We start from the raw sequence: 27,536 nt of genomic DNA, 5'->3' as shown, positions 1-27,536 counted from the left end.
ATCCTCTTGGGTGCTGGCTCCCCACTGATGCACAGGGAGGATAGGGCAGAGGAAGTGAAAGCCTCGCCCTGCAGAAAGCAGCTCATTTCTAACCTGGTGCCTGCTCAGCTGGAATCTGATTCTCAGAAACATGCTTTGCTGTCCATACAGAGAAGACCATCCATTCAACTTCTCAGTCAGTCAGTGAATCTTTACTAAGCATCTACTATGTGCCAGCCCCAGTTCTAAACACTGGGGGTACAGCAGTGAACAAAACAAAGTTGATGTCTACACAGAGCTCTCATTCTAGTGATATTAACAGTAACAGTAAGTGCTCAGGAGGTATCGGAGCTGCACTGCACACCATCCTCAATGCTACACACGGATCTCACGTAAACCTCCAAACAGTCTTGGGCAGATACTGCGGGCACCCCATTGAACAGGTGAGGGAACTGAGACTATAGCCAGATGAAATAACGTTCCCTGGTCATTGCAGGATTCAAACCCACTTAAGTGCAATGACACCTGCCTCACAAGCTATGTGAGCATCTTTGATGCGGTTTCCTGATGGTGACTTCTTTTCGGCTTGTCTTGAGAGCCATTTGTGTAGAGGACGTGTTTGGCTGTACCCACAAAATGGGAAGAGCCCGCAGTCTGTCTTAAGACAATAAAAACAGAATTATAAGTGTAACGAAGAGATTTCCTTGTGAAGCTGTCATTCTTTTGTCCTTCTAGGAAGAAGAAGCAAAGGCTAGTTGGGGGCACCCTGCCACACCCCTTTTGAGGAGGTCAGTATGACTATTTTTTCCCCAGTATATTTACTATTAAAGTAAAAAAACCCAGGAGCGTATAAAATATAAGTAAAAGTTGGGTATTAACTTGAGTGAGTGATATAGTTGGTCTGTGGTTGGAGGAGACCAGATCTGTGAGAGGCCGACAGTTTTCAGGCAAAAAGAGTTCTGAGGTCAAACGAGTGTGGGAAACTGAGTTGTACAAAAAGAGCTGCTGGGAGTTTTTTTAACTACAGAACTTCTCAGAGCCTTTAATATGCTAAAGACCATTGTGTTTCTCCAAGATGGGGATTTAATCGGCAGGATTTTCTAGACTTAACTTGCCTTACAACTATTTTGTGAGGGGGTATAGACCACATGTTCAAAGCTCATGCAATCAGAATTCCAAGGAATATGAACTTGGGAAACACCTGGCCCACTGGAACCACTTTCTTTAGCCTGAAACATCATTTGTCTCACTGGGCACATTTCTGAAAATGTATGAACTTCTCCAGCAACTACCTCAGAGCTATAAGGCTTAAGGGGGTCAGTCATGTTAGAGCAGACATCAGGAGGCCCTTGCCAAGGTTTTGGGGATTGTTGTTGTTGTTATTATTATTATTTTTGTAGGGGAGGCTCTAGGAGGGAGAAAACATCAAAAGAGCAACAACAATAGTGAAGTATGAATTTTTAAAAAAAGCAGGTTCTGGTCTGGTCTGAGCTCTGCCGTTGTCTTGCTGTGTGCCCTCAGGGAGGTCCTTTATCCACTCCAGGCACTGGCCCCACTCACCTTTCTGCAATAGATGGGAATGGACCAGATGGCCCAGGGGCCCCTCGGGCTCCCACAATCTCTTTCTCGCTATGATCTGACACCCGGTGGCAGGCAGCACGGGGTGACACTGTAACTGAGATACACCTGCCTCCTGGGACCAGGCTCACCTTGCCAAGGGCCCTGCCCTGTTAGGGGGAAGCTACTGAGCCTCAAAGGACCAGAGGCACTTTGGGAAATATAGGTTGGGCCACCAGGGAATCAAAAACCCTTGACTTCAGATGCCAGTGCCTAGTATCAAGCTCGGTGAGTTTCAAAAGACTCAGAGTCTGTGTTCAGATTTATGTAATTGGTTCAGAAATGAGGGGGATATTCACTTCTTTTCCTTGATCCAGTCCCTCCCAGTTGTTCCCCCAAATACGGTGATCTCTCTGATTCTACCCTATCACCACCCCTCCTTCCCACGGCTACCTGACGGTCTCCGTGTGCTCCACATCCTGCAGAGGCCCCCAGCCCACACGCTTCTTCTTGCCCATTCCATATCTCTTGATCTTTCTCAGAACTGCCCGATTCCTCCCAGTACCTCCGCACCATACTCATTTCTTCCGATCCCTCACAAACCCCCATTCCTCCTTTTATTCATTCAACAAATATGCATTAAGCACACAGAACATGCCAGGTACTCTTCTAGGTTCTGGGGATATGGCCGTGAACAAAGCAGACCTGGCCCTGTCCTTCAGGGAACGTATGTTCTAGAAAGGGACAACAGAGAATGAGCAAATAAACACATGAGAGGTCGTGGCAGGTGAAGAATTAAGCAAAGGAATGGGACAGTGAGTGATGAGGGGTGCTATTTTAAAAGACAGGCTCTCATTTTAAAAGAAGGCCTCCTGGAAGAGGTGACATTTGGTTAGAGACCTGAATGAAGGTGGGTAGAGTGAGTCTGTTCTGAGCCCACCTCCCAGTGGCTCCCCAAGTCAGCCACCCTGGGCTTCAGAGGTTTGGGACCTGGCTGGGCTGGGTCTGAACAGGGACCAACCAAGTTCTTCAGAGACAGAGTAAGCCAAACTGCCCAAGTAACAGCGCGTCCTCTTTTGGACTTGAATACTCTCATTCTCTTTGCCTCTTGCTGTGTCTTTGGGCCCTGGCTTCATGATATATCCATGAAGTGGAGGATGTATCAGATCACAGTGGGGCAGGGCCTCAGTTTCCCATCTGTGAAATGTGTGAGCTGGATGGAATCTAAGAGCCCTTCCAGTTGTAAACCACTGTATGCCTCTGAACATGCATGGGTTGTGCTTCTAGAAGGAGGCCAACAAAGACACACAGACTGAAGAAATGTCACCCAAGACCCAGCGGAATGCTGTTACTCCCTCCTTAGAGAGGTGATGGGAAACTCCATCACTGAAGCATTAACCTGACAAGAGGTCCCTTCCCAAAGGCCCTTAGCTCTCCCGACATCAGCGTCTTGCAGGCCAAGTCTCTGCGGTCTGTTTCACATACCACCTTGGACCTCTGGTTTATAAAAAACAAACCATAAAGGTTATTCCAACAGCTTCAGGGCTATTGCATTCTCTCCCCACCCACTCTCTGACTGGGGATGAAGGGCAGAGCTATAAAATCTGCTTGAGAGGTAAGCCCTTATCAGGGGGCCAGGCAAGGCACTGTTTGCTGAAGGCCCCATTCGCCCAGGTGCAGCCACCATCCAGCTCTGAAACAACAGATGGCCTGGGCTTGGAAGTGAACATCCCGTTTCCTCTGGACAAGCCATGTTTACACAGGGACAAGTGGCACGAGATCCCGCTGAGGGGATGGAAGAGACCAGGCCCCACACCCGGCTCCACTGTGGTCTTTGCACACTGGGCTGGATGACTTCTGGTATATAAAACTCACACCAGGAGCTTACCACCCACGAGCAGCAGCTCTAATGGAAGTCCAAAAAAACAAAACAAACAAAACTATAATGTAAGTAGCTAAATAATCAAAAGCATCATTTTTACAGTAAAACAAACAAGACGAGTTTGTTTTGTGATACGAATTTCACATGAGGCTTCAGAATAAAAAGCCAGATATCACAGAAACTCTGGGCCTGAAGTAGGCTGCTTCAGGTGATGTCCTTTGACCTCCCTGGGCATACACCCCTCTTCCAGGAAGGCTCTCTGGTCGAAGAGCCCGAGAAGCTTTAGGAACACAAATAGTGGGGCTTTCTTCCATCCCCAGATACTCACTGGGTGCCTGCCACGGTTTTAGGCACTTTCCAGTGAGATTCACTTAAGTTTCTGGGCCGTTTCTTTTGTTTGTTTGTTTGTTATGATTCCATAAAATTGAGATAATGAAACTTGCCTCACTGGGTTATTGTGAAGATTAAGTTCTTTCTTTTTGTCTGTCTGTCTATCACCTCCTAGAACAGTACCTGGTAGTCAGCAGAGATCCCATTACTTGTAGCTTCTATCCCCCAACAATCAGTAAAGACAACTGCGGTGTCTTCCAACAAAGCAGACATTCCTTAAAATGATTCTACCCCTACTCTCTTAATCCTCCTTTTGAGCATTAAAGTCATTTTTCATTTCTCCTTCATCACAAAGGTTCACTCAGAAGCTTTCAGTTATACAGAGAAAAGGAAATTCATTCAATTGACAAATATTTGTTGAGTTCCTTCTATGTGCCAGGCACACAGCAGAGAACAGCTGATCCCTGCTCTCATGGAGCATACATGGGGAAACACAGATAATGAACAAAAATATATATATACATGTCAGAGGATAGTAAGTACTTTCAGGAAGAAAAAGGCAGAGAAAGAGAAGAGGTAGTAACAGTAGGGTGGGATGCTGGTTTACGTGGGGTGGGTGGTCGGAAAAGACCTAAGAGAGAGACGTTTATGTGGACCTGAGGAAGTGAGGCAGTGAGGTGAGGAGACGTGCTCACAGCACGCAGCAAACTAATGAGCAGACCTGGGACCTGGAACCAGCCAGGCTCTTCCCACTGCACTAGCCCCAGGCCAGCAGGCTCGGGATGAGAGTGGGTTGGAACCAGAGGGGGTATGCTCCCGTGATCCACAGGGGCGTGGGAGAAACACTAACATTTCTAGTTACAGTAATTTGTAGTTAATTTTCCTATTTGTCCCTCTGCATTTTAACATACAGAATATAATTACATATATTAAGGATACAGACCCAAACATGTTTTACTAACGAGGGGCAACATCCAAGACGTCCAGGGAGACCTGCTACCTCCCAGGTGTGCTCGACCTATCCTAGTGCAGCCTGGCTGGGCCCAGACTAGGCCTGGGGGAACTCTGCTCACTGGCGGCACTTGGAATACATGAACCTGTCCAGATGGAGGTAGGCCGGACCCTCTCCCTGGCTCTGGAAAGTGCCACCAGCTCCAGAGCAGTGCTCAGGGTCACCTGGTCAAGCCCACTCCAGGGTGAGACCTTCCTGTCGATCCTGCTATGCCACACATGCGTTAAGCAGGTAAGCAGTGAAGGGGTGGGGTGGGGATGGAGGTGGTGGCCAGAGAACACACACACTCGTCTAAAGCCATGGCATTTCTTTCTTTGTTCTTTTTAAAAAAATGCCATAGAAGGCAAAAACCAAAATGAAACAAACAAGAAAAGCTCCCCATCTTCAAAAAAAAAAAAAAAAACAAAACAAAAAACCCAAAACCCCCATACTCCATTCACATCTGAGGGTGGGGTATGGCCTCTAGGCAACCATCCTGCAATCTCTGGTCTGGAGGCTGTTCCCAAACCTACTCAAGACCCACTTTTAAAATCCTAAGAAATGTACTGTAGAGCCGAAGATGGCATAGTTTCTGGCTACGACACTTAGGTTCTTGACGGTGACATCAAACCCAACTAAGTTCAAACTCAGCTCTGCCATTTACTGGCTGTCCAACCTCGGTCAGGGTTTTAGCCCCTTTTATCTGCACTTATTGCTCTGTAAACGGAGAAGAAACCACCAACCGCACCGGTACCGGAAGGATTGACATTTAAATGAGATGAAGTAGGCACATGCCCAGAGTTTGTAAAACAGATGTCTAATATGCATGTGAAAGTGAAAATGGCCACAGCAGAACCATGTTTGCCCCTCACCACCTCAGTGGAGGTCACCGCTACCACGGAGCTGCTCAGCCCGAAGCCCTTGGAACACAGTTCTTGCCTCCTGACCGTCCACAGCGGAACCACAGTGTGCCGGAGTGGGCTCACCCTGGCTCGCAAGAGCTGCCTGTGCATCACTCACTGTCAGACTGGTAGCCTGGAAGCAGCCATGGTGGGAATGGGACACCACAGAAACTGGCACGGTACAAACGAGGGCTTCCCTTCCACTTGGGCTCGCTTCCCAGCACACCACTGTCCTAATCATACTGCAAATATTGCCCAATTCTGGTGATTTCTCACATCTACGGCCACAACCCGGGTCCCAGTCGCCCCCACCTCTCACCCACCTGGAGGACTTTGAGGCCGTCTCCCTGTCTCCTTGGTCCCCCCTGCTCCTCCACTGCCTGCCCTCCACATGGCAATCAGAGTGAGTATACATCAGACCATATCTCTAATTCACTCCCTCCAGGGGCTTCTCAACACACTTTCTTCCCAACAGCCCCTAGGCTCCTCCCAGGGCTGCGGCCTCCCTTCCCCCTCCCCCTCACTCCCTTGGCTTCAGCCACCCTGGTAGCCTTCCTATCATCTGGTCGTCGCTGGATCACCATGTGCTCACTGCTGTCTCTGTCTTTGTGTTCTTCCTGTTTAGAAAGTTCTTTCCCAGGTCTTTGCATGACTACCCCTTCTCATCATTGGGGTCTAAGATTTCCTTCCTTAAGGAAGGCTGGCTCCCTGACCCACTTTAGCTAAAGCAGCTCCCCAGCTGCCCTCCATCACGTTTTCCTTTCTAGTTTTCTCCATGCATTAAGTATCTGTCATCTATTATCTGTGTTGTGTGTCTTTCTGAAACTGGAATGGCGGCTCCCTGAGGGCAAGGACTCTGACTCTTGCCCTTACAGTTTCATCACCAGTGTCCAGAATAGCACACACAGCACACACTCGGTAAGTACTTTGTCGTACCGATGAAAGGGGCTGTCATCGCAGCACTGTTTTACCCGTTCCCTCTCTGCTAGAACGAGCTCCATCCTCCATCAGAAGGTAGGGGAGGTGGCTCTGGCCCCCGCGGATCTGGACAGAATGCATATACCTACATGCTGACCTGATGGCCAATGAAGCCCAGATCCAACTAGTTAGAGCCCACGTAATTCCCGTTAGTACCCTCTGGGTGACCAGGAATGTCACCACTTACCAACCTCCATTTCCTCATCTGTAAAACTGGGAAAAATCGTACCTGCCTCAAGGGATTGGAGTGAAAGTAGGCAATATGCAAAAGTGCCAAGCCTGGGCTGGCAAATGGCAGGAACACACGTCAGTTCCCCTTTCACAGTACCGTACGCCACATCCTCCGTTCCTCCAACAAATTACCTGGTACCCCTGACATTGTGACATTTGACATCTCTTGCCTAGAAAGGAACAACTCGGAGTTGATTCAACTCTTCTCACACAATCAGACACGACAGTGAAGCCGTAATTCCCACGAGACAGGGTATATGCCACGTTCCGCTCTACAGAAATATAATGGCTTTCCCTGTGGTGGCCTCGTGTCAGGGGCAGCCTGGCACAGCCTCAGGGGCCACAGACACTGGGCGCTACTCCGTCCCGCCTTAGCTGGCTCTCACGGAGACAGGGAACACTACCAGCTGTCCAGAAAGATCTCATGGGCTGCCAAGCTGTGTTTAGCCTAAGCAGAGCCAGGGAGCCCTCGGGACAACAGTACATCTCTGTCTGAGGCTGATGTGAATGTTCCTGAACCATCCCTCTGAAACGGGCCTGAAGTCCAGGATTGTCACTTGGGACCCTGGAGATGTCCAGATGGGTTACAAATGGGGCAACTGAGTCCCAAGGAACCAAATGGCCCATGGTCCCATAAGGCTGTAAGTGAACTGGGTACACTATACCCAAGCGCCCTATGCCATGCAGCCTTATGAGTGGGTATCAGGCACCTGGTTGTGTTCTACTGGGGAGCTGCCTCTAGAAATCTATAGAAGCCTGAGCAACAAGCTACAGATAGGCCTTGACGAAGGCTACCTCTAAGAAGAGAGGGTAAGGGGCTCTCTCCTCTATGCTAGTTTCTCTCTCCAAGGCTGTGCCAGGGGCCAGGGTCAGAGTCAACACCACTGTCCCACTGCACTGCCTCTGGCTTGGCCAGGACCACAGGGTCTAGAAACCCCTACAGAAGTAAATAGAGGCTGGCGCAGAGAAAGACATACTGGCCAGGGAGGCACAGGCTACATTCTGGGGCTCTGCCATTACCGGTCATCTGAGGCAGATTCCCTCTCCACTGAGCTGATTTCCAGCTGTGAAATGAGGGGCTTGGACTGAGGTTCTCTCCATCTCTGACATACTCTGAGTCTAATAGTGCTCATACAGGTCATTTTCTCTTTTTGGTTCTTAGTCATTTATTCCACATACATGTACTCAGCATCTTTTCCAGGCAGGCACTGTGTTAAGGGCTATGGGGGATGAATGAAATGCACTCTTTTCTCTCATGGAGTTTTGAATGTCATTCCTTGGGCAAGTTACATAATGTCTCTTAGTCTCAACCATAGACCAGGTCTGATAGCAAACCCCGCAGCTAATACCAAGTAAACATTTACCACTGTGCCAGGACCTCTGCTGATGGCGGTTACATTCAATGCTCATAGTAGCAGTCCAAAGGTGATGCCCTCATCTTCCTTGCTTAACAAAACCAAGAAGTCAAGTGCTCTTCCCTCTCACTGTGGTAAGAGAATAATGAATGGCGTCCTAAAGACAGCCCCACCCTAATCCCCCCTCCCCCCTGCAACCCGACTCTGCAAATGGGACTTTGCAGATGTCATTAAGGTTATGGACATCGAGATGAGGAGATTATCCTGGATTATCCAGGTAGGCCTGATCTAATCACATGAATCCTTTCCCAATTGGGTCAGAGAGCTACGCAATGACAGCAGGGAGACCAGAGAGATGCAACGGAGAAGATTCCACTTGTCACTGCAGGCTTTGAGGATGCAGGAAAGGGGCTACAAGCCAAGGAAGGTGGCAGCCTCCAGGAATCGGGAACAGCCCTCAGTTTATAACCAGGAAGAAAAGAGGGCCTCCTATAACCCCCAGGAAGTGAATTCTGCCAGCAACCTAAAAAAGCAAGAGAGGAATTCTTCCCTAGAGATTCCAGAAAGGAATGAAGCCTGTCAATACCTTGATTTCAGTCTGATGAAACCTGTACCAGACTTTTGACCTATGGAACGCCAAGATAGTAATGTGTATTGTTTTCAGCCACAAAATGTGTGGTGATATGGAAGAGCAGCAATAGGAAACTAATACATTAAGTTACTACCCAGGACCCACCCAGAAGTTACCGAAGCTGAGGGCTGATGTTCCAGGGCCCACATTCTCCGCAGGGCCTTCATGTATATAACACGGACACCCAACCATGCTATGATGCTCATCTCACGGAGAATGCATAAGATATTATCAATTCACCGTGCCCGGCACACAGCAAGCACTCAAAATATGCTAGCTATTATTATCGCCCTCATCAGCAGTTCTCACAAGTCTAGCAGCAAAGCCATGTCACATTGCTGTCCCATGTGTCAAATGAAGGGGTTGGACCGCATGCTCTCCCAGGATCCGTCTCCTGGGTTTATCCTTGGCCCATTCCATTTCTGAACTTCCACCTGATGTGGAAGCTCAGGCTCCCAGGCTCCAGAGTGAACCTCAAGTCTTCGGCGGGGCTGACTGGGACTCCCTGCACCCGGGAGCACATGGGAGGGGATTAAGATCTCACTGAAGCAACATCTTTTATGTTCTTTTTTGGAGGCCACCAATCCAGGGAATTGTAGGGCTCTAGGTTCTGAGGGGTACCTTCTAATCTAGATTGTCACATCACTCTGGATGTAGAGGGGCAGACCCCGAGCCCACGTTTATCTTAAGGATACCTTTAGACGGGCAGCCACTACCTCTTGCTACAACAACCCTAGTGTCCTGGAATTTCCGGGGCGCATGGGGTTCTCTGCCACTCTCGTGGGTCTTTGCAGAAATAATGAAACGGACTGCAAGGCACGTTGCAAACCAAGGAGGCTGCCTCACTTGCCCTCCAGAGCTGTGAACACGTTGCTGCTCCCTTCCTCCCTCCCACTGACATGCTCTGTTCTTAATAAGGCTCCCATACAGATCTCTCCTGTGAGATAATCATAGACTCTCAGGGGCATGCCACTCTTAGCTGTCAGCAGTACTTAGAAAGACCTTATAAAGGCTTTCTAAACCTCCTGTTCATCTCAAAGTTGAGCTCTTAAAAAGCCTGTGAAATCCCATTGCAAAAACTTTGGTGCTTAACTCTGGGCTCTTTTCCTAAGTCTCCCCCACATCCCATCTGGCCTCCTGCCATCCCCCACAGAAGTAGAGCGCTTGGGTCCCATGTCTCCATTCTCTCTGAGCACCATAGCTGGCTCTGGTGCTGGTCACCCTTCTCTGTGCCTTGGCTTCCTCCCCAACCCTGGGACAACAAATCAGAGACTACGGGATGCTGGCACATGTACAACTTTGCCCAAATGATAACGACGATCCCAAAGGCACACGCAGGCTCCCATCCTCTGTTCACTGTGACGAGATGTCTTCAGAGAATTAACTCTTCTCAAGGAACAAGGCTATGATATCATTATCTGGCCTAGAGTTTCTTTATCTGCGATCCAGGAGCACCCCAGGCAGGGTGTGGCGGGTCCGGGGCTCCCTTTGGGAGACTATTGACCCTGTATGCAGTGTTTCTTCAAATTCAAAAACGCAGGGGCATTTTCCTGAGGAGACTCTTAATGCCTTTGTCAGTTTCTCAAAGGGGTCTGTGACCCGAAGGACATTAACAACCCCAGTTTTAGGCCCTCGTCTCCTCCAGGAGGCTCTGAACACTTGCAGGAGAAAATTCAAGTACCACTCTGTTCCCAAAGCCTGGAACTTATCACAGAGCCTGGCTGTGTAGGCTCTTAGTGAATCATTTTGGGGAGCACCCTCCAAGGTGATGTCTTCATGGGAGGAGGGAAGTGCGTACAGAGGAGGTGGGGATGAAGTTCTGCAGGTGGGTGGGAACAATGGCAGACCCCCAGGCTACCGGGTCGGAGCCCTTGTCCCAGGTCTGCCTCCAGCTTCAGCTTTTTTACCTGCAAAGAGAGGTCCACACAGCTGTCCAAGGAGCTGTGGGAAGGCTTACAAAAAGAATAGATGTGGAAGAGCTCTGTCAGTGAGCGCCTCCATCTCCTGCCCTTCTCGTGTTTCTGGGGCTCCAACTCCAGTCCCACTGTTTCTCGGCATCAGCCAGATAGACAATCTTCCTCTACTTTGCCGGACTTTTCGACGGACGAGGGTCTTCTGTAGTTCTGGGAATTGAGATTCTCACACCTTGGAGAGCCCAAGGCACCAGGGCCTTACCCTATTGATGGGAGCTGCGAGACAGGTTTCCCCTCTGCTCTGGGAATTTTAGCACATGCCTCCAGATGCTTCTCTCTCAGGGGCTATTTTGTAGGTTGAGAGTTTCAGGACTCTTCCAGAGAACAGAGGAAGTCATGACAGACCGCAGAAAAGGCAGAACATGGCAATGGACAAAGGCCTGCATCAAGGGTCAAGAGATATGGGTTCAAGTCTTGACTGCTGGTTTGCTGTGTGGCCTAGAAAAAGTTAAATTTCCTCCTTGTGTATTAGTATCTTTATCTGGAGGATGGGACATAGGGTGGGAGAAGGAAAGAGCTCCTATTATTTGCTACCAAAGACAAGCCTTTCAAGACCTCTGGCTTTCTGGAAGGCAATTACAATCATGATGACCTGAGCAACTAAGGGGATTCCCGGGAAGCCTTCTTTTGTGAGAGGGTATAAGCAAGAGCAAAGATGCTATGGGACACCTTAGCTTTCCAAGCCTGGCTGACTTCTCAACCATGCAGGGACTTCCTCCCTAAACTGGGGCTTGCAAGAGAGGGGAGGGTTAATCACAGCAGACCTTAACCCAAAGTGCTAGTTTCAACCCAAGACCCACTGGAATGGAAAAATAATGGTAATCAGGTACCAGTATGCTCCCTGAGTGCATCAACATCTCCACAAGCAACTGAGTCCTTGACCTTAGGACATTTAACGTCCTTGACATCTTAAGAGAAAGATGTAACTTGCCTTTGAACCATGGCTGTTATAGGTGGAAGAGTAGGCTGCCTTCTTTAGGCTAAGTCTCCAGGTCTCACGAGGTCCCCTGTGGGGATGCTGCTATTTCTAAGATGTAAATTGTGCATTTCCTAGATATTCCATCCATGGATTTTGGATAAGGGGTGGTGGGGGGAGCAGGGTGAAACTGCTTATATTATATGATATGGACCAAAATCGTACTTCAAAAACATTTTGATTGTTCCTGAATAAAAACATAAATACATTTCCAAAAAAAAAAAAATGTGTCCCTCAGATGCAGGGGCCTCTCTCTGGAATGGGTCAACTCAGAGGTGTAGCTTAGGGGTGGAGGCAAGGAATGGCTCCAACTGAGCACATTCCCTCAAAGTGGTGTCTTTCATATTTAAAAAAAAAAGGCGTAGGCATATACCCATAATGAAAAGATAATAGAAGGAGCAGTGGGTAGATCTGTTCAATGTGCGAGGGAATACCAGTGGCCTATGGGTTCAGAGAAGGCTTCTGTGAAGTCCTATCTGTGCTGACGCCTGGGTGTTGAGTACGATTTGGGCAGGCAGAGTAGGGTAAAAAGGGCTCCAGGAATAGGGCACAATGTGGATAAAGGCCTGGAGATGCATGAGAGACCACACAGAGTCTGTGTCAGAAATGGAAGGAAGATCAGCATACAAGGAGGCAAGGTGGCTGGCAAGGGAAGAGGCTGGAGAGGCAGGCAGGACCAGAGTGTGCAGAACCTGGAGCCTGTCCTAGGGAATCGGGCAGCAGGGCGTCAGCAAGTCTCAGCTGAGCTCCCATGGGAGCAGAGCAAATGCCACTCTCAAGTGGCCCGTGGAGTCAGTCAGCATGGTGGGCGGTGTGGCTGGGCCCCAAGTTCACCATCAGGTCTCACCATCTCACATTTTACATGAGAATTTTATGCTGGAAATCTTTCTTGCCAAACTTACTGCAGCAGAACATTAATGCTCTCATCTGGTTTTCTCCACTGACACTGGTACCTCCCTACAACTCACACCCCTGCAAGAACCGAAAGGCTGGGTGATGGTCCATCCCTACCTACCAGGAAAGGCATCTGAGGCCCAGATATGAATCAACTCCTGACTCAGGACTGTGTGAACCAGTTGAGCATCCAGCCTGGAGGGAACAGCCCTACTTAATGCGATGGAACGTTTTCTATCTCCCGAAAAGGGCAAGGAGGAAAAGAAGAGGGAAGCCACAGTCAGACATTTGAGAGGATGTCCTAACCACTTATGGCTAGTCACAGCTTAATAGCCGTTCTTGACATTTCCTAGAATATCAGAAACATGCATCGGACATTTGGATCACAATGCGAAACGCAACAGAACTGACTTCAAATTATGAGCTATTTGGCACCTCCTTGCCTCCATCTGAGTAAGTGCCTCTTCCCTCCTAGGAACATACACAGCACATTCTCTGCCCCTTACCAGACTTTACCCTGTGTTACTGTTTATTTACCTATGTGTTCTCTCTCTCCTACTTGATTTGAAGCTAATCAGAAAAAAGATCCTGGATGTAGCATTCATACATAACACAATGTGAATGGTAACCCTGGAATAATGCAATACAGGGTCCCAGAAAACTCTTGGGATGACATCCAGGCCACACCCCAGGAGGGTGAACTTGGACAACAGACTTGCTTTAGTTTTTCTCATCTGTAAGAAGAAAGTCATAATAAGTAACTCACGGTATAATGTCTGATGACCAAATAATCTTAATGCATGTAGAACACCTGGAACCTGGCCGACTTTCAACAAATGTGGCCCTCCTACTTCTCTGAGTTCCCTACAGTTTCCAGACAAGGGCTTCTTCATACATACTCATTTAAAAAGACGGATGAAGGGGCACCCGGGTGGCTTGGTCGGTTAAGCACTGGGCTTCAGCTCAGGTCATGAACTTGCGGTTTGTGAGTTTGAGCCCCACACTGGGCTCTGTGCTGACAGCTCAGAGCCTGGAGCCTGCTTCAGATTCTGTGTCTCCCTCTCTCTCTGCCCCTCTGCCACTCACGCTCTCTGTCTCTCAGAAATAAACATTAAAAATTTTTTTAAAAAACAAAAAGATGGGTAAAGAAAGAGTCAACACTCGACTCTAATGATAGGGGTCTCCTGCCCTGCGCATCCCCCCCCCCCCCCCACTCCCCGTAGGCAGAACAGAAGCCACTATGTCAGCGGTATGGGACTTTTTAGAATCCAGGCTCATAACAGAAAGATGTAGAGGCTCAGCCCATATAACCAGCATTCTGAATTGAATATGCGCACTACCTTGCTGCAAGCATTTAGCTAAATCTGGTGTCCTGTTAAAAATGACTATGCAGCAATCACCTTGAATTGAGCCAGAAGACCCAGTCTGTCACTTTTTCGCTGAATTGGAAATCAGAGAGCTCACAAGCGATGCTGCAGCAGAACTCTGAAGGCAAGGACATGTCACAGGGGCCTTTATTTATTAAGCAAACTCAAAAGATTAAAGGTTTCAGGATGGAAAAACTTACCAAATACAGCAAATAATCTATCCCAAGACCCAAGTCATGGAAAATATAGCTGGTGCACAAAGCAGTTATATTCAAACGAGACTTTTTTTTTCTGCCCCCAGTCTCTGCTCAATAAAGATGTCCTCTCAAGGCCCAGCAGCCAGCCTTGCTCATGGTAGTATTAGCTACATAGCTGAGCCCTGAGCAAAGTTCTTTACCTGGATTAACTCCTCTAATCCTTAGTACGACCCTGTAGGGCAAGTGCTGTCATTATCCCCAGTTTACAACTGAGGAAACTGAGGCACCAGGACAGTAAGCAGGTTATCAAGGTCATACAGCTAGTAAGTGGCAGGGCCAGGGCCAATGAACCCAAGGCAGGCTGCCTCTAGAGCCTGCACACTGAACCACTGGACATTACTGCTCTTCAAAACCTGGGCCCTCAAACACTAGTGGAATTAAGCTGACCTTGGGGGTGTACTTTATTGACGTTTATGTTTTATGGTCCTATGAGACTTTCACATCCACGATCTCATTTGCTACTCCTGTTAAGACTAACACAGGTCTTATCGCCAATTTACAGGGGGTAAAAAACCCCAGAAGCTCAGAGAGGGTAAGGACTTGCTAATTCCCAGCCCAGCAAATGGCAGAGAAAGGACATGAATTCCTGTGCTTCACAGTGGCAAGCAGTTTGTGCCAAAGAGAGGGCTGTGACCACGAACTTGGGTGCTTGGCAGTTCGGGGCCTCCAAAGTGGGTGCTGGGGCATTCTTTCCCAGTCCTCCACTTGCAGGTACAAATGTGGGGGATGAAGGAAGTTCACAGAAGGCTGATGCTAGTAGTTGAGTGGGGAAAAACTAGGGTGTGGGCATGTCCTCCTCTTTTGAGTACCCCCATCTGCTCCCCACAGAATCAGACTTTCCCAAGGCTGGTAGATTCAGAGGGGCATTGCGTAATTTCCCAGGCCCTTTGTTTAACAAAAAATACTATCGCCGCCTTTTAAAGGCTTGAGAAATGGTACATGGAGTAATATATATAGAACAAGATATATAGTAAGACACAAAAACCTTAGGTGTACAGGTCCTCAGATTTGATTAGATTAAATGTATAGCCTACATAAGCACTGCCTAGATCGAGATATTACTTCTTTTAGGTTTTTGCCCTTAGCAGTAGGAAGGCTTAGCATCGTAGCCCTGCCACAAACTCCTCTACTGCTTAAATCTGGCCCTAACGCCTGCTGGAATGAGTTGCAAAGTGAAGGTGTGTAGGGCAAGGGAGCAGAGGCACAGGCCTAGGCTGTGGGGAAGGGAGACAGGAAGGGAATGTAGTCAGAGATGGAAGTCGCCTCCACAGTTGGACAGGCAGCAGAGCCCTTTCCTCTTCCTGCATATAGTAAGTGCCCAGTGAGGAGCACTTACTATAGTTTTTCCATCCAGCCTGTGATGTGGTAGGCTCAGCAATTCTTTTTTTTAGTTTTTCAAGTTTACTTATTTATTTTGAGAGAGCGAGAGTGTGTGCAAGCAGGGGATGGGCAGAGAGAGGGAGAGAGAATCCTGAGCAGGCTCCATGCTGTCAGCACAGGGTCAGATGCAGTGCTTGATTTCACAAACCAGGAGACCATGACCTGAGCTGAAATCAAGAGTCAGATGCTTAACCGGCCAAGCCACCCAGGTGCCCCAGGCTCAGCAGTTCTTAATCCACTGGGGACCCAAATATACAGGTAATACATACCGCGTATGCATACTGAAGTTTCACGTAAGCATTGCAAAAACTTCTATGCCCAACAGTTTACAAGAAAACTCAGAGCAGTGTAAATGGGCTACCTGACTTACTATGTAAATTTACCCTGAATATTCCTTTATGCACCTCAGACCTATCTGGCTTATGGGGTGGAAATGATTATGAATCGGGATTCCTTCCACAGGAGGTTTAGAGCCCAGATGAAGAAGCAAGTCTTACACATACCAAGTGTATGTGTATTTGGTGTTTAGTACGGAGCTAAATTCTTTCTACTCTGTTTCCCATCATCCTCAAACCTACTTGCCCAGGGTCACAAAGTTAACAGGTGGCACGGCGAGGATTCAGACCAGGCAGAGCTAGCACAAGAGCTGGAACACTTCCCCACTAAGCTCAAACTGCTTCTCTCCAAACGGCTCACGGGCAGAGCTCTCTGCCAGGCCCGCGGTGAGCAAGTCTGTTCTGGTACCTGTGCAAGTGTGTGCGCTCGTGTGTCTGTGACCAGATAAACAGAAGGGCAGTCTGTTAGGGACCATGAAAGCATGTTTAAAAACTCTAATGCTGTGGTGCAGGCACCACATACAAAGTGATTTAGAGAATGGAGCGCCCCTCCCCCCCCCCCCCCCCCCCCCCCCCCAGAGCGGATGAGAACTGAGCCGGCCCTCAGAGGCCAGGCCTGCACACGAAGAGGACAGGAAGCCTGCCTCGGCATCCAGCACAGAGGCAACATGGAGGCATGGGCATGGGTGGATCCCAGAGACAAGCATTCTATACAGAATGAGAGACAGCTCAGGATCAGTGTGGGAAGCTGGACTGGGGTAAGTTCTCAAAGCTAAGGACAGTTGTAGATCCTATGCAGAGGGTGAGAGGAAACCATGAAGTGGTTGAGCAGGATGGTGAAGGACAAAAACAGAATTTCTGGAAGACACACGAGGAGAGGCTATGCGCAACACCCAGAGAAAGGCTCAGCAAGAGATGGTAGTGAGGGGCCCCAGGCCAGGCCCAGACATGCCTGCCGGGCACGTGGGGGGAAGAAGATGACTGAGTGGGGCAGCTCATGGGCCCGGGGCTGGGAAAGAGACACTGCTACCACCTACCCAAGATGACAGAGGCGGAGCCTTCTCAAGGTACTCTTTTGCCCCTTAGAGGGCGAGGCCTGCTCAGAATCAGCACTCCCATACTGTCAGAAGGGCTGAGGATAGCACTACCCAAACATTTTTTTGGCCACCTTCATGGCTTTTATGCCTTTGAAAAAAAAAGTCCCGCTACTTTAACTGCATCCTAAACCACAATTATTTATAACACCACGGTATTGATGTGTTAGGGACCTTTCATCCTAAAACACGTTAAAATAAATAGGATAACACACGTGTTCACTTGTATACCACTAAACTTTCTGGCTGTACGTGAGGAGACCTGCCCCCTGGTTCTGGTTCCCGGGGAATCTGTACCTCAACACCATGTTTGCTTGCCTGGTGTGTTTAAGGCCGAGGCCACACCTGGGTCAACAGCCCTGAATGAGGTCGACTGTAGGACAGCCTCCTGTCCTTGTTCAAGCCTCAGGGCTCATGGTCTGGGAACTGTGCTGTGGCAGAGCAGGCGGCAGAGCCAGGGCCAGTGATGACCTCCTCTGCTAGGAGACCAGCAGGAAGGAGCGGCCCACCCTCTCCCTCGGTGCTGGTCTCCTGAAAGTAGCGACTGGGTCTGGCCTGGATTTGCCAAGTGACCTAGAGTTCTCATGCAGGTGAGCGGATGTCCGTGATGCCCACCACTGCGGAGGGTTCCCAGGGATGGCCCTGTCGATCACACAGCTGACCCCTGTGGCACCCATGTGTGCCTGCGTCATTTTACAGAAAGGGCCCAGCAGAACCCTTTCACCACAGAGGTTCTTCATACCAGCCTCCTGGCTGCTAAGGCCAGCCCAACATCTTTTGTAGCAAATGACAGTGCATCACTCTTATCTGGAAGCTACTTGTCCAACAATTTCTGTGAATCAGAACCCTGCCAGGAATCATGAAGGACAATGAAGAACTCTGAGCACCAGGCTGCACAACAACAGCAACCCTTTCACCATCATGTACATTTGTAGAGCATTTCATGGTTGCCAACTCAGTTTTACATACTTAATGCCATGCCGTTAAGAGGCAGGAGTGCAGAGAGGTCTGGGCACTAAAGCACAAACACTCTACTTGTAGAAGGGGTCCTCACTTATACCTTATTTATTCTTGCCCTACACACTCTTGTGACAGACCCAGTCACGTAGTTTTCCAGGCCATTACAGATTCAGAGTAGAACAAGAGAAGGGAAATAAGGCTTGAGGTAGGAACACAGAAAGCATCAAGGCATGACAGATGACAGCAAGTGAAGAGACAGGAAAATTATATAAAGCATATCAAAGTGGAGTTAATTGCATTCTAAGACCATGGGGGCAGGGCAGGGGGGCCAGGGGGTGGGAAATGGTCTGTACATCAATTGCCCTGAGGGGCACTGCTGACTTTTAGCACAAAGCAGTAAGGAAAAAATGATGATTTGGGGCCATGAGGACAAAGGTTAAATACTGTGTACAGCATTCAATTACTTTGGGTAACAACATATGACTACTTTCTTTTGTAAATGTCTCTCCTAGTTTCTAAAACGCTCCCTGAATTGATAAACAGAGTTTGAAAAGAACATTTACATTTTTAAAAAAGTAAAACCCACTCTCACAAGTAGCACTGTGACAGGACTTCCTGGCTTTTCTCAATTGCTAAAGACCTTCCTCCCATGGATCGCCAAGTAGCCTAAGCTTGCACTCTACCACTGCAGATCCAGGCTGAAATCCAGTCTGTCCCTTCCTTTTCCCCATTAGTCCTCATTGTTTAGCTCCGGAGTTGCATAATTTACAGTCACCCTGTGAAGGGCTGTGTGTTCCCAAGTAGGAAGCTGTCACACTGAATAGAGCACTGCTGGGCTGTGTTCACAAACAGCATTTCACAATTCCTTTGCACAGCCAGTAACAGCAAACCTCCTCTTTGCGTGCAGGCAGCTCCCACCAATCAGTCAGACTGGGGGAAGGGGAGCCAGGAAGGACTGCAACCATAAATTCTCTCTAGTCCACTGTATAACAAAGCAGAGTCATAAAACCGCAACCATATTTTCAAGTCAGGACCGAAACAAGATGCCCAGGCCAACTCCTAATTTGGTTCCTAGAACCCAACAACTTGTAAACTAATTTTCTCAGTTGGGAGGGAACCATGTTGGGGGGGGTTGGAGAGGGCAGGATGAAAGTGATCTCAGGACTTTGGGTAGGAACTCAACCTAGGAGCTGACAAGAAGCAGGCCTGTGTGAGTCTGAAGATGATAGCACAGCTTTGTTAGAGGCAGATCTGCACAGGGCGGAGGCCCGGGAGACAGCCTGGTTGAGGGGAGGAGGCCCAAAGACTTCTGTGGGTATCTAAAATCGTATACAGAAGGTGTGCAAACTGGTACATGCATGAAAGAGAAACCTCCAACTTTGGAATGTCCTCTCAGTGATAAACCAAGGTGTGACCCTGAACAAATATTTCGAATAGCCTCTCTGAATCTCACTTCCTTCATCTATAAAATGGGGATAACCAAAAATCAGCCTCCAGTAAGTTAAGCTCACATATGTAGTAAGCACTGTAAATAACAGGTGTTTGGTAAATGTGATTTCCTTCTCCCCAGCTGTGTCCTTCTACCCCAACCCTTCCTGAACAGTCACTGGGAAGCAGAAATGGGAAAAATGGGACCACACTCATTCTTGCTCTGTTACTAGCAAGGCCATTGGAACCTAGACAGGTTACTCCTTTCTCTGGGCCTCATAATCTACGGATTAACCATTAGAATTTATATAAAAATTAAGTAAGGTTGATGAATACAAAATCAATATGCAATCTGTTGTATTTCTCTAGACCAGCAACAAATACAAACTGCAATTCAAAAAAGGCAGTTATAAGACCACTGTAAATATCAAGTATCTGGCTATAAATCTAACAAAAAGTATATGAGATCTCTATGGGCAATGTAAGTATTTCTGAGAGAAATTATGACAACCTAAATAAATGGTGAAATATAACATGTTCATGGATCAGCAAAACTTAAGGTTTAAAGATGTCAAATCTAAAGATGTCAATTCTACCCAAACAGATTAGTATCATAAACCGAGTCTAATATTTACATGCAAACACACAGGGCTGAGAACAGCCAAACATTGATGAAGATGACCATGAGAAGAGACGGGATTTGCTAAACATCAAGACATGTTACAAAGTTGTAGTAATCAAGACAGCATGGCACTGACATAGGAATAGAGTCCAGTGGAATGGTCTAAAGAGAGAAGAAACAGGTCTCTGCATATATAAACACACGACTTAAAATAGAGGTGGTTCTACAGAACAGTGCCTGAAAAAATGGCCTTTTGGATAAGCAATGCTGGCACAAACAGGTGTCTATTAGGGAAAAAAATAAAACAAGACCTCTATCTTATACCACATACAAGAATTACAGGTGAATTAAAAACCTAAATATGGAAGAAAAAAGCTTCAAAGCTTTTTTGAACAGGAGGATAAAAGAGGGTAGCTTTTATCCCTTAGAGATAAAGAAAGAAAGATTTCTCAAATAGGACACAAAAAACAATAATCAAAAAGGGGAATACCAAAAACTCTGACTACATTAAAAATAAGAACATCTTTTAATCACAGTTCACCATTAACAAAGCGAAAAACCAAGCCAGAGAATGGGAGGTAATATCTGTAATGAATAACACTGGAAAAGGACTAGTATCCAGAACATATAAAGAATGCCTAAAAATTACTAATAAAATTACAACCTAATTTAAAAAATAATAAAAGCACAGGTGTTTCTCAAAAGAGAAAATCAAATGTCCAAAAAATATGTGAAAAGCTGCTAGAATATGTAAAGTAAAAGCACAATGAAATACTACTGCTTACCAATACAGTTGGCAAAAATTTTAAAGTTTGACCATACCAAATATTGGCAAGAATTTAGAACAACAGGAATTCTGTCTGCTAGTGCAAGTATCAGATGGAATAGCCACTTTGGAAAATAATGTGGCATTATCTAATAATGGTGAAGATTCCCAGTAATTCCACTTCAAAGAACACTTCACATCCTAATGCATGTGCCTTAGGATATATATCCGCATAGGTGTTCATAGCACTATCCTTCACAATTGTCCAAAACTCAAAATAACCCAAAGGTACATCAACAGTAGAATGGATAAATAAATTACAGTATTGTCATAGCCAGCAAATAACAATGTATATTATATAGTAGTGAAGTCAATAATATATAGCATATTCATCAATACACACAAATATTTGTGAATGCTACAGAGAAAAATTATAAATATTCAGAAGAGAATGCTATAGCATATTATATAGCAATGAAAATAAATGGACTACAGTTATGTACAACATGGATGAATAATACAAACACAATATCGAAGAAAAGATATAAGACTTAATAATATATAACAGTATGATTCTAATTACATCCAGACCAGGAAAAACTGAACTCTATGATTACAGGATACATACATAGGTGGTAAACTCTACAAGAAGGCAAAGAAACACCATGAAAATCAAGGTAGTAGGGATCAAGAAGGGGTATTTAGGGAACTTTCCTGGCTGTTAGGAACATCCTAGTTTTTTACCTAGTGAAGCTTACATGAACGTTTGCCTTTTAAAACAAATGCACACTTTGCATGTATATTTATGTCACAATAAAAAAGACTTTTTCGTTGTTAAAAAAAGACATTTTCTATGTACCTCCTCCAGGAAGTCTTCCCACACCCCAAACTGACGAAGGAATGCCCTCAGCATCCTGGCTATGGTGCTTATTAATTGTAAGGGCATCTCTGTTCTCAAGGCAGAGAACCAGCCTGTCTTGGCTCACCACCATATCGTATGCAGTGTTGAGCACACGGTGGGGGCTCAAGAAGTATTTGTTGAATTAATCAATGACTGCATTGAAAGATCTAGCTTGGTAAAGAGTAATTAATTAGACCAGGATAGGGGTGCCTGGGTGGCTCAGTCAGGTGAGTGTCCGACTTCGGCTCAAGTCATGATCTCACAGTCTGTGAGTTTGAGCCCCGCGTCGGGCTCTGTGCTGACAGCTCAGAGCCTGGAGCCTGCTTTGGACTCTGTGTCTCCCTCTCCCTCTGCCCCTCCCCTGCTCATGCTCTGTCTCTCTCTGTCTCAAAAATAAATAAAAACATTTTTAAAAATTAAAAAAAAAATTAATTAGCCCAGGACCAATCAATTGCCAACCAGTAAGAATGCACTGAGTGATGTGGCGGAAGGAGACACACACCTGAAATCAGAAGAACTGGGCTTGAGTTCCATCATGTACTGACCACATCGTATTGAATAAATCTGTCTTCTCTGATAGTAAAAATGATATAAATAGCTCACACTGAGTTAATTTCAACTATGTGCTCAGTGCTTTCAGCTCTACCTCATTCAATCCTCATAGCATATCTGCAGTGTGTTTCCTCTTTATCTCTTTTTAATAATTAAGAAACTGGGGTTCAGGGAGACTAAATAATTTTCCCCAAATCACACTGGTAGTCAACACACGGCAAAGCTAAGACCGCCAAATTTCACACTTCTCTGATACTGCTACACTGACTTCTTTTCATCTCAGTTTCTGTAAGATGGGGATCCAGGGGTGTCTATGCAGCCTGACAGGACTGTTGTAAGGCCCAAAGGTGATAATGAATGTGGAAGCAGCTTGTAAACTCTCGAGTGCCATTCAAATGTAAGGAAAATAATATGTAACAGTATCTACCATGGGCCCACACAAAGGAAGCAGATGGTTTCTACCCACATTGCGTTCTCAAGCCAATTATAAAGGAAAGCTAAGTAAAACAGGAAAACTGGGAACACACATCAATAAACTGATGAGAAAGCCACCAGGTACGGCACATAATATAGGCTCAATCGTGGGACCAGCAGTGGGGGTACTGCTTAGACTGTGCAAGGCCTGTGTGCTCCATCTTCCACAAAGCAGCCAAAGGGATTTTGTTAAGGCTTACTAAAATTTTTTAAACTAAATAATGTACACTTGACAAGTCAGGATTATTGAATTATAATTTAATTAAAGTAAATTCACCCTTTTTAGGGATGCAGTTTGACGAGTTTTGATAAACATAGATGGTTGTGCAACCACCGTATGATTAAGAGACAGATATTTCTATCGCCTCTGAAAGTTCCCTCGTGCCCCTTTGTAGTCCTCTTTCCTGACATCCCCCCAAAACAGTGATATGATTTCTGTCCCTATGGTTTTGCTTTTTCCAGAATGCAGAGGGATCTTTTAATACATAAGTCAGGTCAAGTTGTCCCCTATTTCAACAGCCCATGGCATTCAGCATGAAATCTAAATGCTTCTCTTGGCATGGCCACCAGGCCTTGAACAATGGCACCCCACCCCGCCAGCTTCTTTTTAAATGTTTTTTTTTTTAATGTTTATTTTAAGAGAGAGAGAGAGAGAGAGAAAGAGAGAGAGGGAGAGAGAGAGAGAGAGACTGTGGGGGGGGGGGGACAGAAAGAGAGGGAGTCACAGAATCCGAAGCAGGCTCCAGGCTCTGAGCTGTCAGCACAGAGCCCGATGTGGGGCTCGAACTCACGGATCATGACCTGAGCCGAAGTAGGACGCTCAACTGACTGAGCCACCCAGGTGCCCCCCACCAGCTTCTTTAATCCCATTTTGTGTCACTTTTCCTTTCCTAAGGTCCAGCCTCTCTAGCCTTCTTTCTGCTCATTTCTGCCTCTGGGCTTCTGCTTCTATTCCCTGTTCCTCAGATCTTTTTTGACCTGCTTCCCTATCCTTCATTTCTGCCAACCACTCTCTTGTTTTTAAGCCTTATTTCCTCCTTTAGAACATATCACTGTCTGAAATGACCTTGCTCATTCATTTACCTGTTTACTATCTCCCTTCTCCAAAACTGTAAGGTCCTTGAGGGCAGGCAGCTTGTCAGTCTTCCTAAGAGCTCTGTTTCTGGAAACTCAGCGCCAACACACGACTGGTCTAACACCAGTACTCACAGAATGAACGGACACGCGCCAAAGAAGTTAGGGAATAGTGAGGTCCACATAGCTGACACTTCTAGGAAAGGGTTCAAAAAAGACAGGCCTTTTTGTACACCGGGGAAAAAAGGTGGAAGACCAGGAATGACTCAGAACCAGATGCTTTTCTACCATCTACCCAGAGCCCCCCGACTGACAGAGCCACAAGGTGCCTGAGAGATAGAGCCAGCACCTCCCTTACACTTGCCCTCATGCTTGTTTCTCTCCTGGGGCATGGGTCCCTCCAGCTCTTCTTTGCCTACCCTGGCTGGAGCTCCCCCACACCCCCCTTGGAGCCAGCTCAGGCTACAAGCCTTCTTTCTCCTAGCCATGTGAGCTCACGAAGAGGGGACCCCCAAGGTTGTTTTGTCTTTGCATTCCAGGAACATCTTCAGCACTCCTCCCTAGGGAAGAGCAACATAGGACTCTGGTCTTGTAAACCCTGATACCATTCGGAGTCATATTCCTCCCGCACAGGGCCCCACACTCTCAATGGAGAGTACACGTGGACGCACATGCACTGGTGTCCACAATTCCCTGAGCGGATGTCCCAGTTTTCTTTCTCAATTAGCACTAGACTTCTAAAAGCTTAATTTTGTTATAATTTATTATCTCAGTTGGGGGTGGCCAAGGGAGAAGGCAGGGAATTCCTCTGCCACGAGAACATCTGTTTTGTTGGACAGCAAAATTTAAATTATGACCTCAAGATTTGAGCAAGAGCTTATAGAATATCCGGTCTAGTTTTCTAACATTATATGTGAGGATACTAAGGCCTAGGGAAGCTCCGGAACTTGCCTGGGGCCACCAAGCTAAATAGGGACTGAGTTGGGGTAGCACTCAGGTTTCTTTACTCCTAGGCCAGACTTATCCACCCTAAAATGTTCTTGAGTTTGGCTTCTCTCCCTTTCCCTCCACTGAAACTGCTCTTTTGAAGGCCTCCATCACCAAACACGATAGCTCCTTCTCAGTCCTTATCTAGCTTGGCAATGCCAGGGAGCAGAACCACCATAGAACAGAACCGTGCTGCCACACAGAACTAACCAAGGCACAGTCCCTGCCTGCAGAGCGCCCAGCAGGGTTCTCCTCCGCTCCTCTGACTCCCAGCCCCTTTTCCCAGTTGGAGCTTCTTAGGAGTCTAGAGCTTACAGAAGGCAGGTTTCCCAGCTCACCTCCACAACGGGGGGCGGGGGAAGGGGACCCTTCTCCTCTCCATGTGCATACCACCCCAGGGAAACTGCATCTACTCTCATGGCCTTACTGTGCATGGCAGCTGAGCCCAGTCCTCCTTCCAGCCCTGACCTCCCTTCCAAATGCTAGAATGACTGCCTAAGAAGACTACCGAACACTGGGAGCGGAACATAAAAGTTATCCTTCAAGGAGCCAAAATTCGTGCTTGTGGTCTGACTTGCCCTCTTCCTTCTACTATTACCCCTCTCCTTGTTCTTATGCCTCCTAACTTGATGTCATCACTAAACTCCAACACCAGATTCAAAACTTGGAGGACTCCTCTGATCTACTCTTTCCCCATACTCAAGCAGACAGCAGGTCTCACCTACTCCGCCTCCAGAATCTCTTCCCCACCCCGTTCCTTGTGGCCCTTCCTTCCAATTTCCTAGTTCAGACTACAAAAATCTCTCTGCTTTTAAGCCTCTTGTCTACTCTTCCTCTTCAAGCTCTGCCGACTTGGCACCCTACTACCCTACCACAGAGGGAAAGGCACCCTAATCTGTATTCAAAGTATATACACCTTGGCAAGGCGGTCTGGGAACCCTCACAACGTAGCTCCACTCTTCTTTTCTAACCACTTCTCCTTATAGACCCACAAAACCCCAATGCTTCGGTCACGTAAGACTGCTCACTGCTCCCTGATGGTGCCCTGCACAGTGGAGTACTGCTTCTGCGCTTTAGCTCACACTGTTTCTTCTTCCTGCGTGAAGAGGGGAGAATTCCAGCTCACATTAGTTTATGTAAAAGAAAGGATTTATTAGTTCACATAACTTTCAGGTCCATAGAGGCAGCTTCAGAGATTATAATAATTATCATCGGATGTCTTTCTGGCTTCCTCTGTCTCTTTCTGTCTTCTCCTCATTCCCTCCCTCACGCCCCAGTCTCTTAAAGCCTCAGTCTTTCCCATGAGAAGCGAACTTCCTCCTTGCAGTGTAATGGAGACGTGGAAATGTGGCCACAGGCAGCTCTAGGCTTTCATCACTCCAACCCAGTGAAGACCTTCTTTGATGAAGAGCTTGTTTCCCCTACTGACTATAAAATTCCAAAGAAGGACTCTGTCTGGCTTGGATTGAGTCATATCCCATCCTCCAATCACTGTGGCCAGGAGAATGGGATTTTGTGAATGGCAAGGCCTGAGTCACACACTCACTTCTTATCTTCAAGTGGCAGGGGGCAGTGATGGGCAGCCTCACCGGAGCAGCCTGGAGAGAGTAAAACAATGGGTGTCCACTGAACTCTCATTTCTCCACCTAGCTGTCTTGAGGCATGTGTAATTCTAAGCCCTTGTCCAAATTAAACTCTGCCATCGTCTCTTCTGTGCTTTCACCGCACCAGTTTGTCTCCTTCAACTGACTCAACTCTCTAACGGCAGGAATTGGATCCCTCGGTGATCAGCAAAAGGTCTTAACCAAAGGTGTGGCTCCAGAAAATCTTTCAGTCTGCAATTACGGTGCCTGAATATTTGTTTATGAAGTTATTTCCTGAGTCCCCTGGGACTTGACTTGCTTACCACTGAATCTCCAAGCTCCTAGAACAGTGCCTAACACATACCAGGTTCTAGATAAATACTGGGTAAATGAATAAATGAATGGTTTGAATGGAAGAAAGGTTACCAGTCTTTGGTGTGTGCCAGTAAATGAGCACAGCTACTTTTTAATGCTCCTTACTTGAGAAAAAAAGATAAGGCAGGAACTCCCTCAACATCTTGTGCCCACCATCCCGCCTCCAAATTTCCCTATGCACTCCCCATCTCCCTCTCCTTACGGCCCCTCTGGCAGTCTCAGGGCAGGTGACACACATTCACATCAACATCAGGTCGCTCAACCATACTCTGCACCCTGTTTCTGCCCATCCTCTTAGGGCTCTGCTCCTTCTACCACTTCTTTTTTCCCATACCTTCAACATCTCCCTCCATCTGGGCTCTTCCTTTTCTGCTTCTCAGTGGATCCAGGTCCCACCTTGCTAGCCAAATGAACCATAAAGCCTCTGCTCAACCCTATTCACTGCATTCCTGCCTCCCTCTGTCCCTTTCCTTCTAGAACCCGGGTTTCTTTTCCAGGAGTCTCCATTCACAGCCTCCACTTCCTCAGTACCACTTACTTAACTCCTACTGCAATTTGGCTTTTCTCCTGCCACTCCACCGGAATTGCTCTTGCCAAGTTCACCAACAACTTTCCAGACCCACTGGACATGTGTCCGTCTTCGGCTTATTTGACTACTGCAGTATCTGACTCAATTAACCCCTTCCTTCTTTGGCTTTCATG

At 47.1% G+C, this 27,536-nt stretch overlaps 1 protein-coding gene and 1 long non-coding RNA gene across 4 annotated transcripts in view; one reads left to right on the top strand and one right to left on the bottom strand.

Moving 5' to 3' along the window:
• The window catches only part of GNAO1 (G protein subunit alpha o1), a 169,815-nt gene that overhangs the window by 130,638 nt on the left and 11,641 nt on the right, over positions 1-27,536 (bottom strand). The gene's annotated exons all lie outside the window — the stretch shown is intronic.
• On the top strand, positions 331-26,723 carry LOC122209038. The gene is made up of 3 exons (XR_006197418.1): positions 331-422; positions 715-767; positions 26,645-26,723. It is a non-coding gene; the product is annotated as an uncharacterized LOC122209038 (long non-coding RNA).

The sequence above is a fragment of the Panthera leo genome, chromosome E2 (assembly GCF_018350215.1).
Source record: "Panthera leo isolate Ple1 chromosome E2, P.leo_Ple1_pat1.1, whole genome shotgun sequence".
NCBI lineage: Eukaryota > Metazoa > Chordata > Mammalia > Carnivora > Felidae > Panthera > Panthera leo.
Note: the sequence above shows the minus strand (reverse complement) of the source record. Positions and strands in the feature narration are given on the sequence as shown.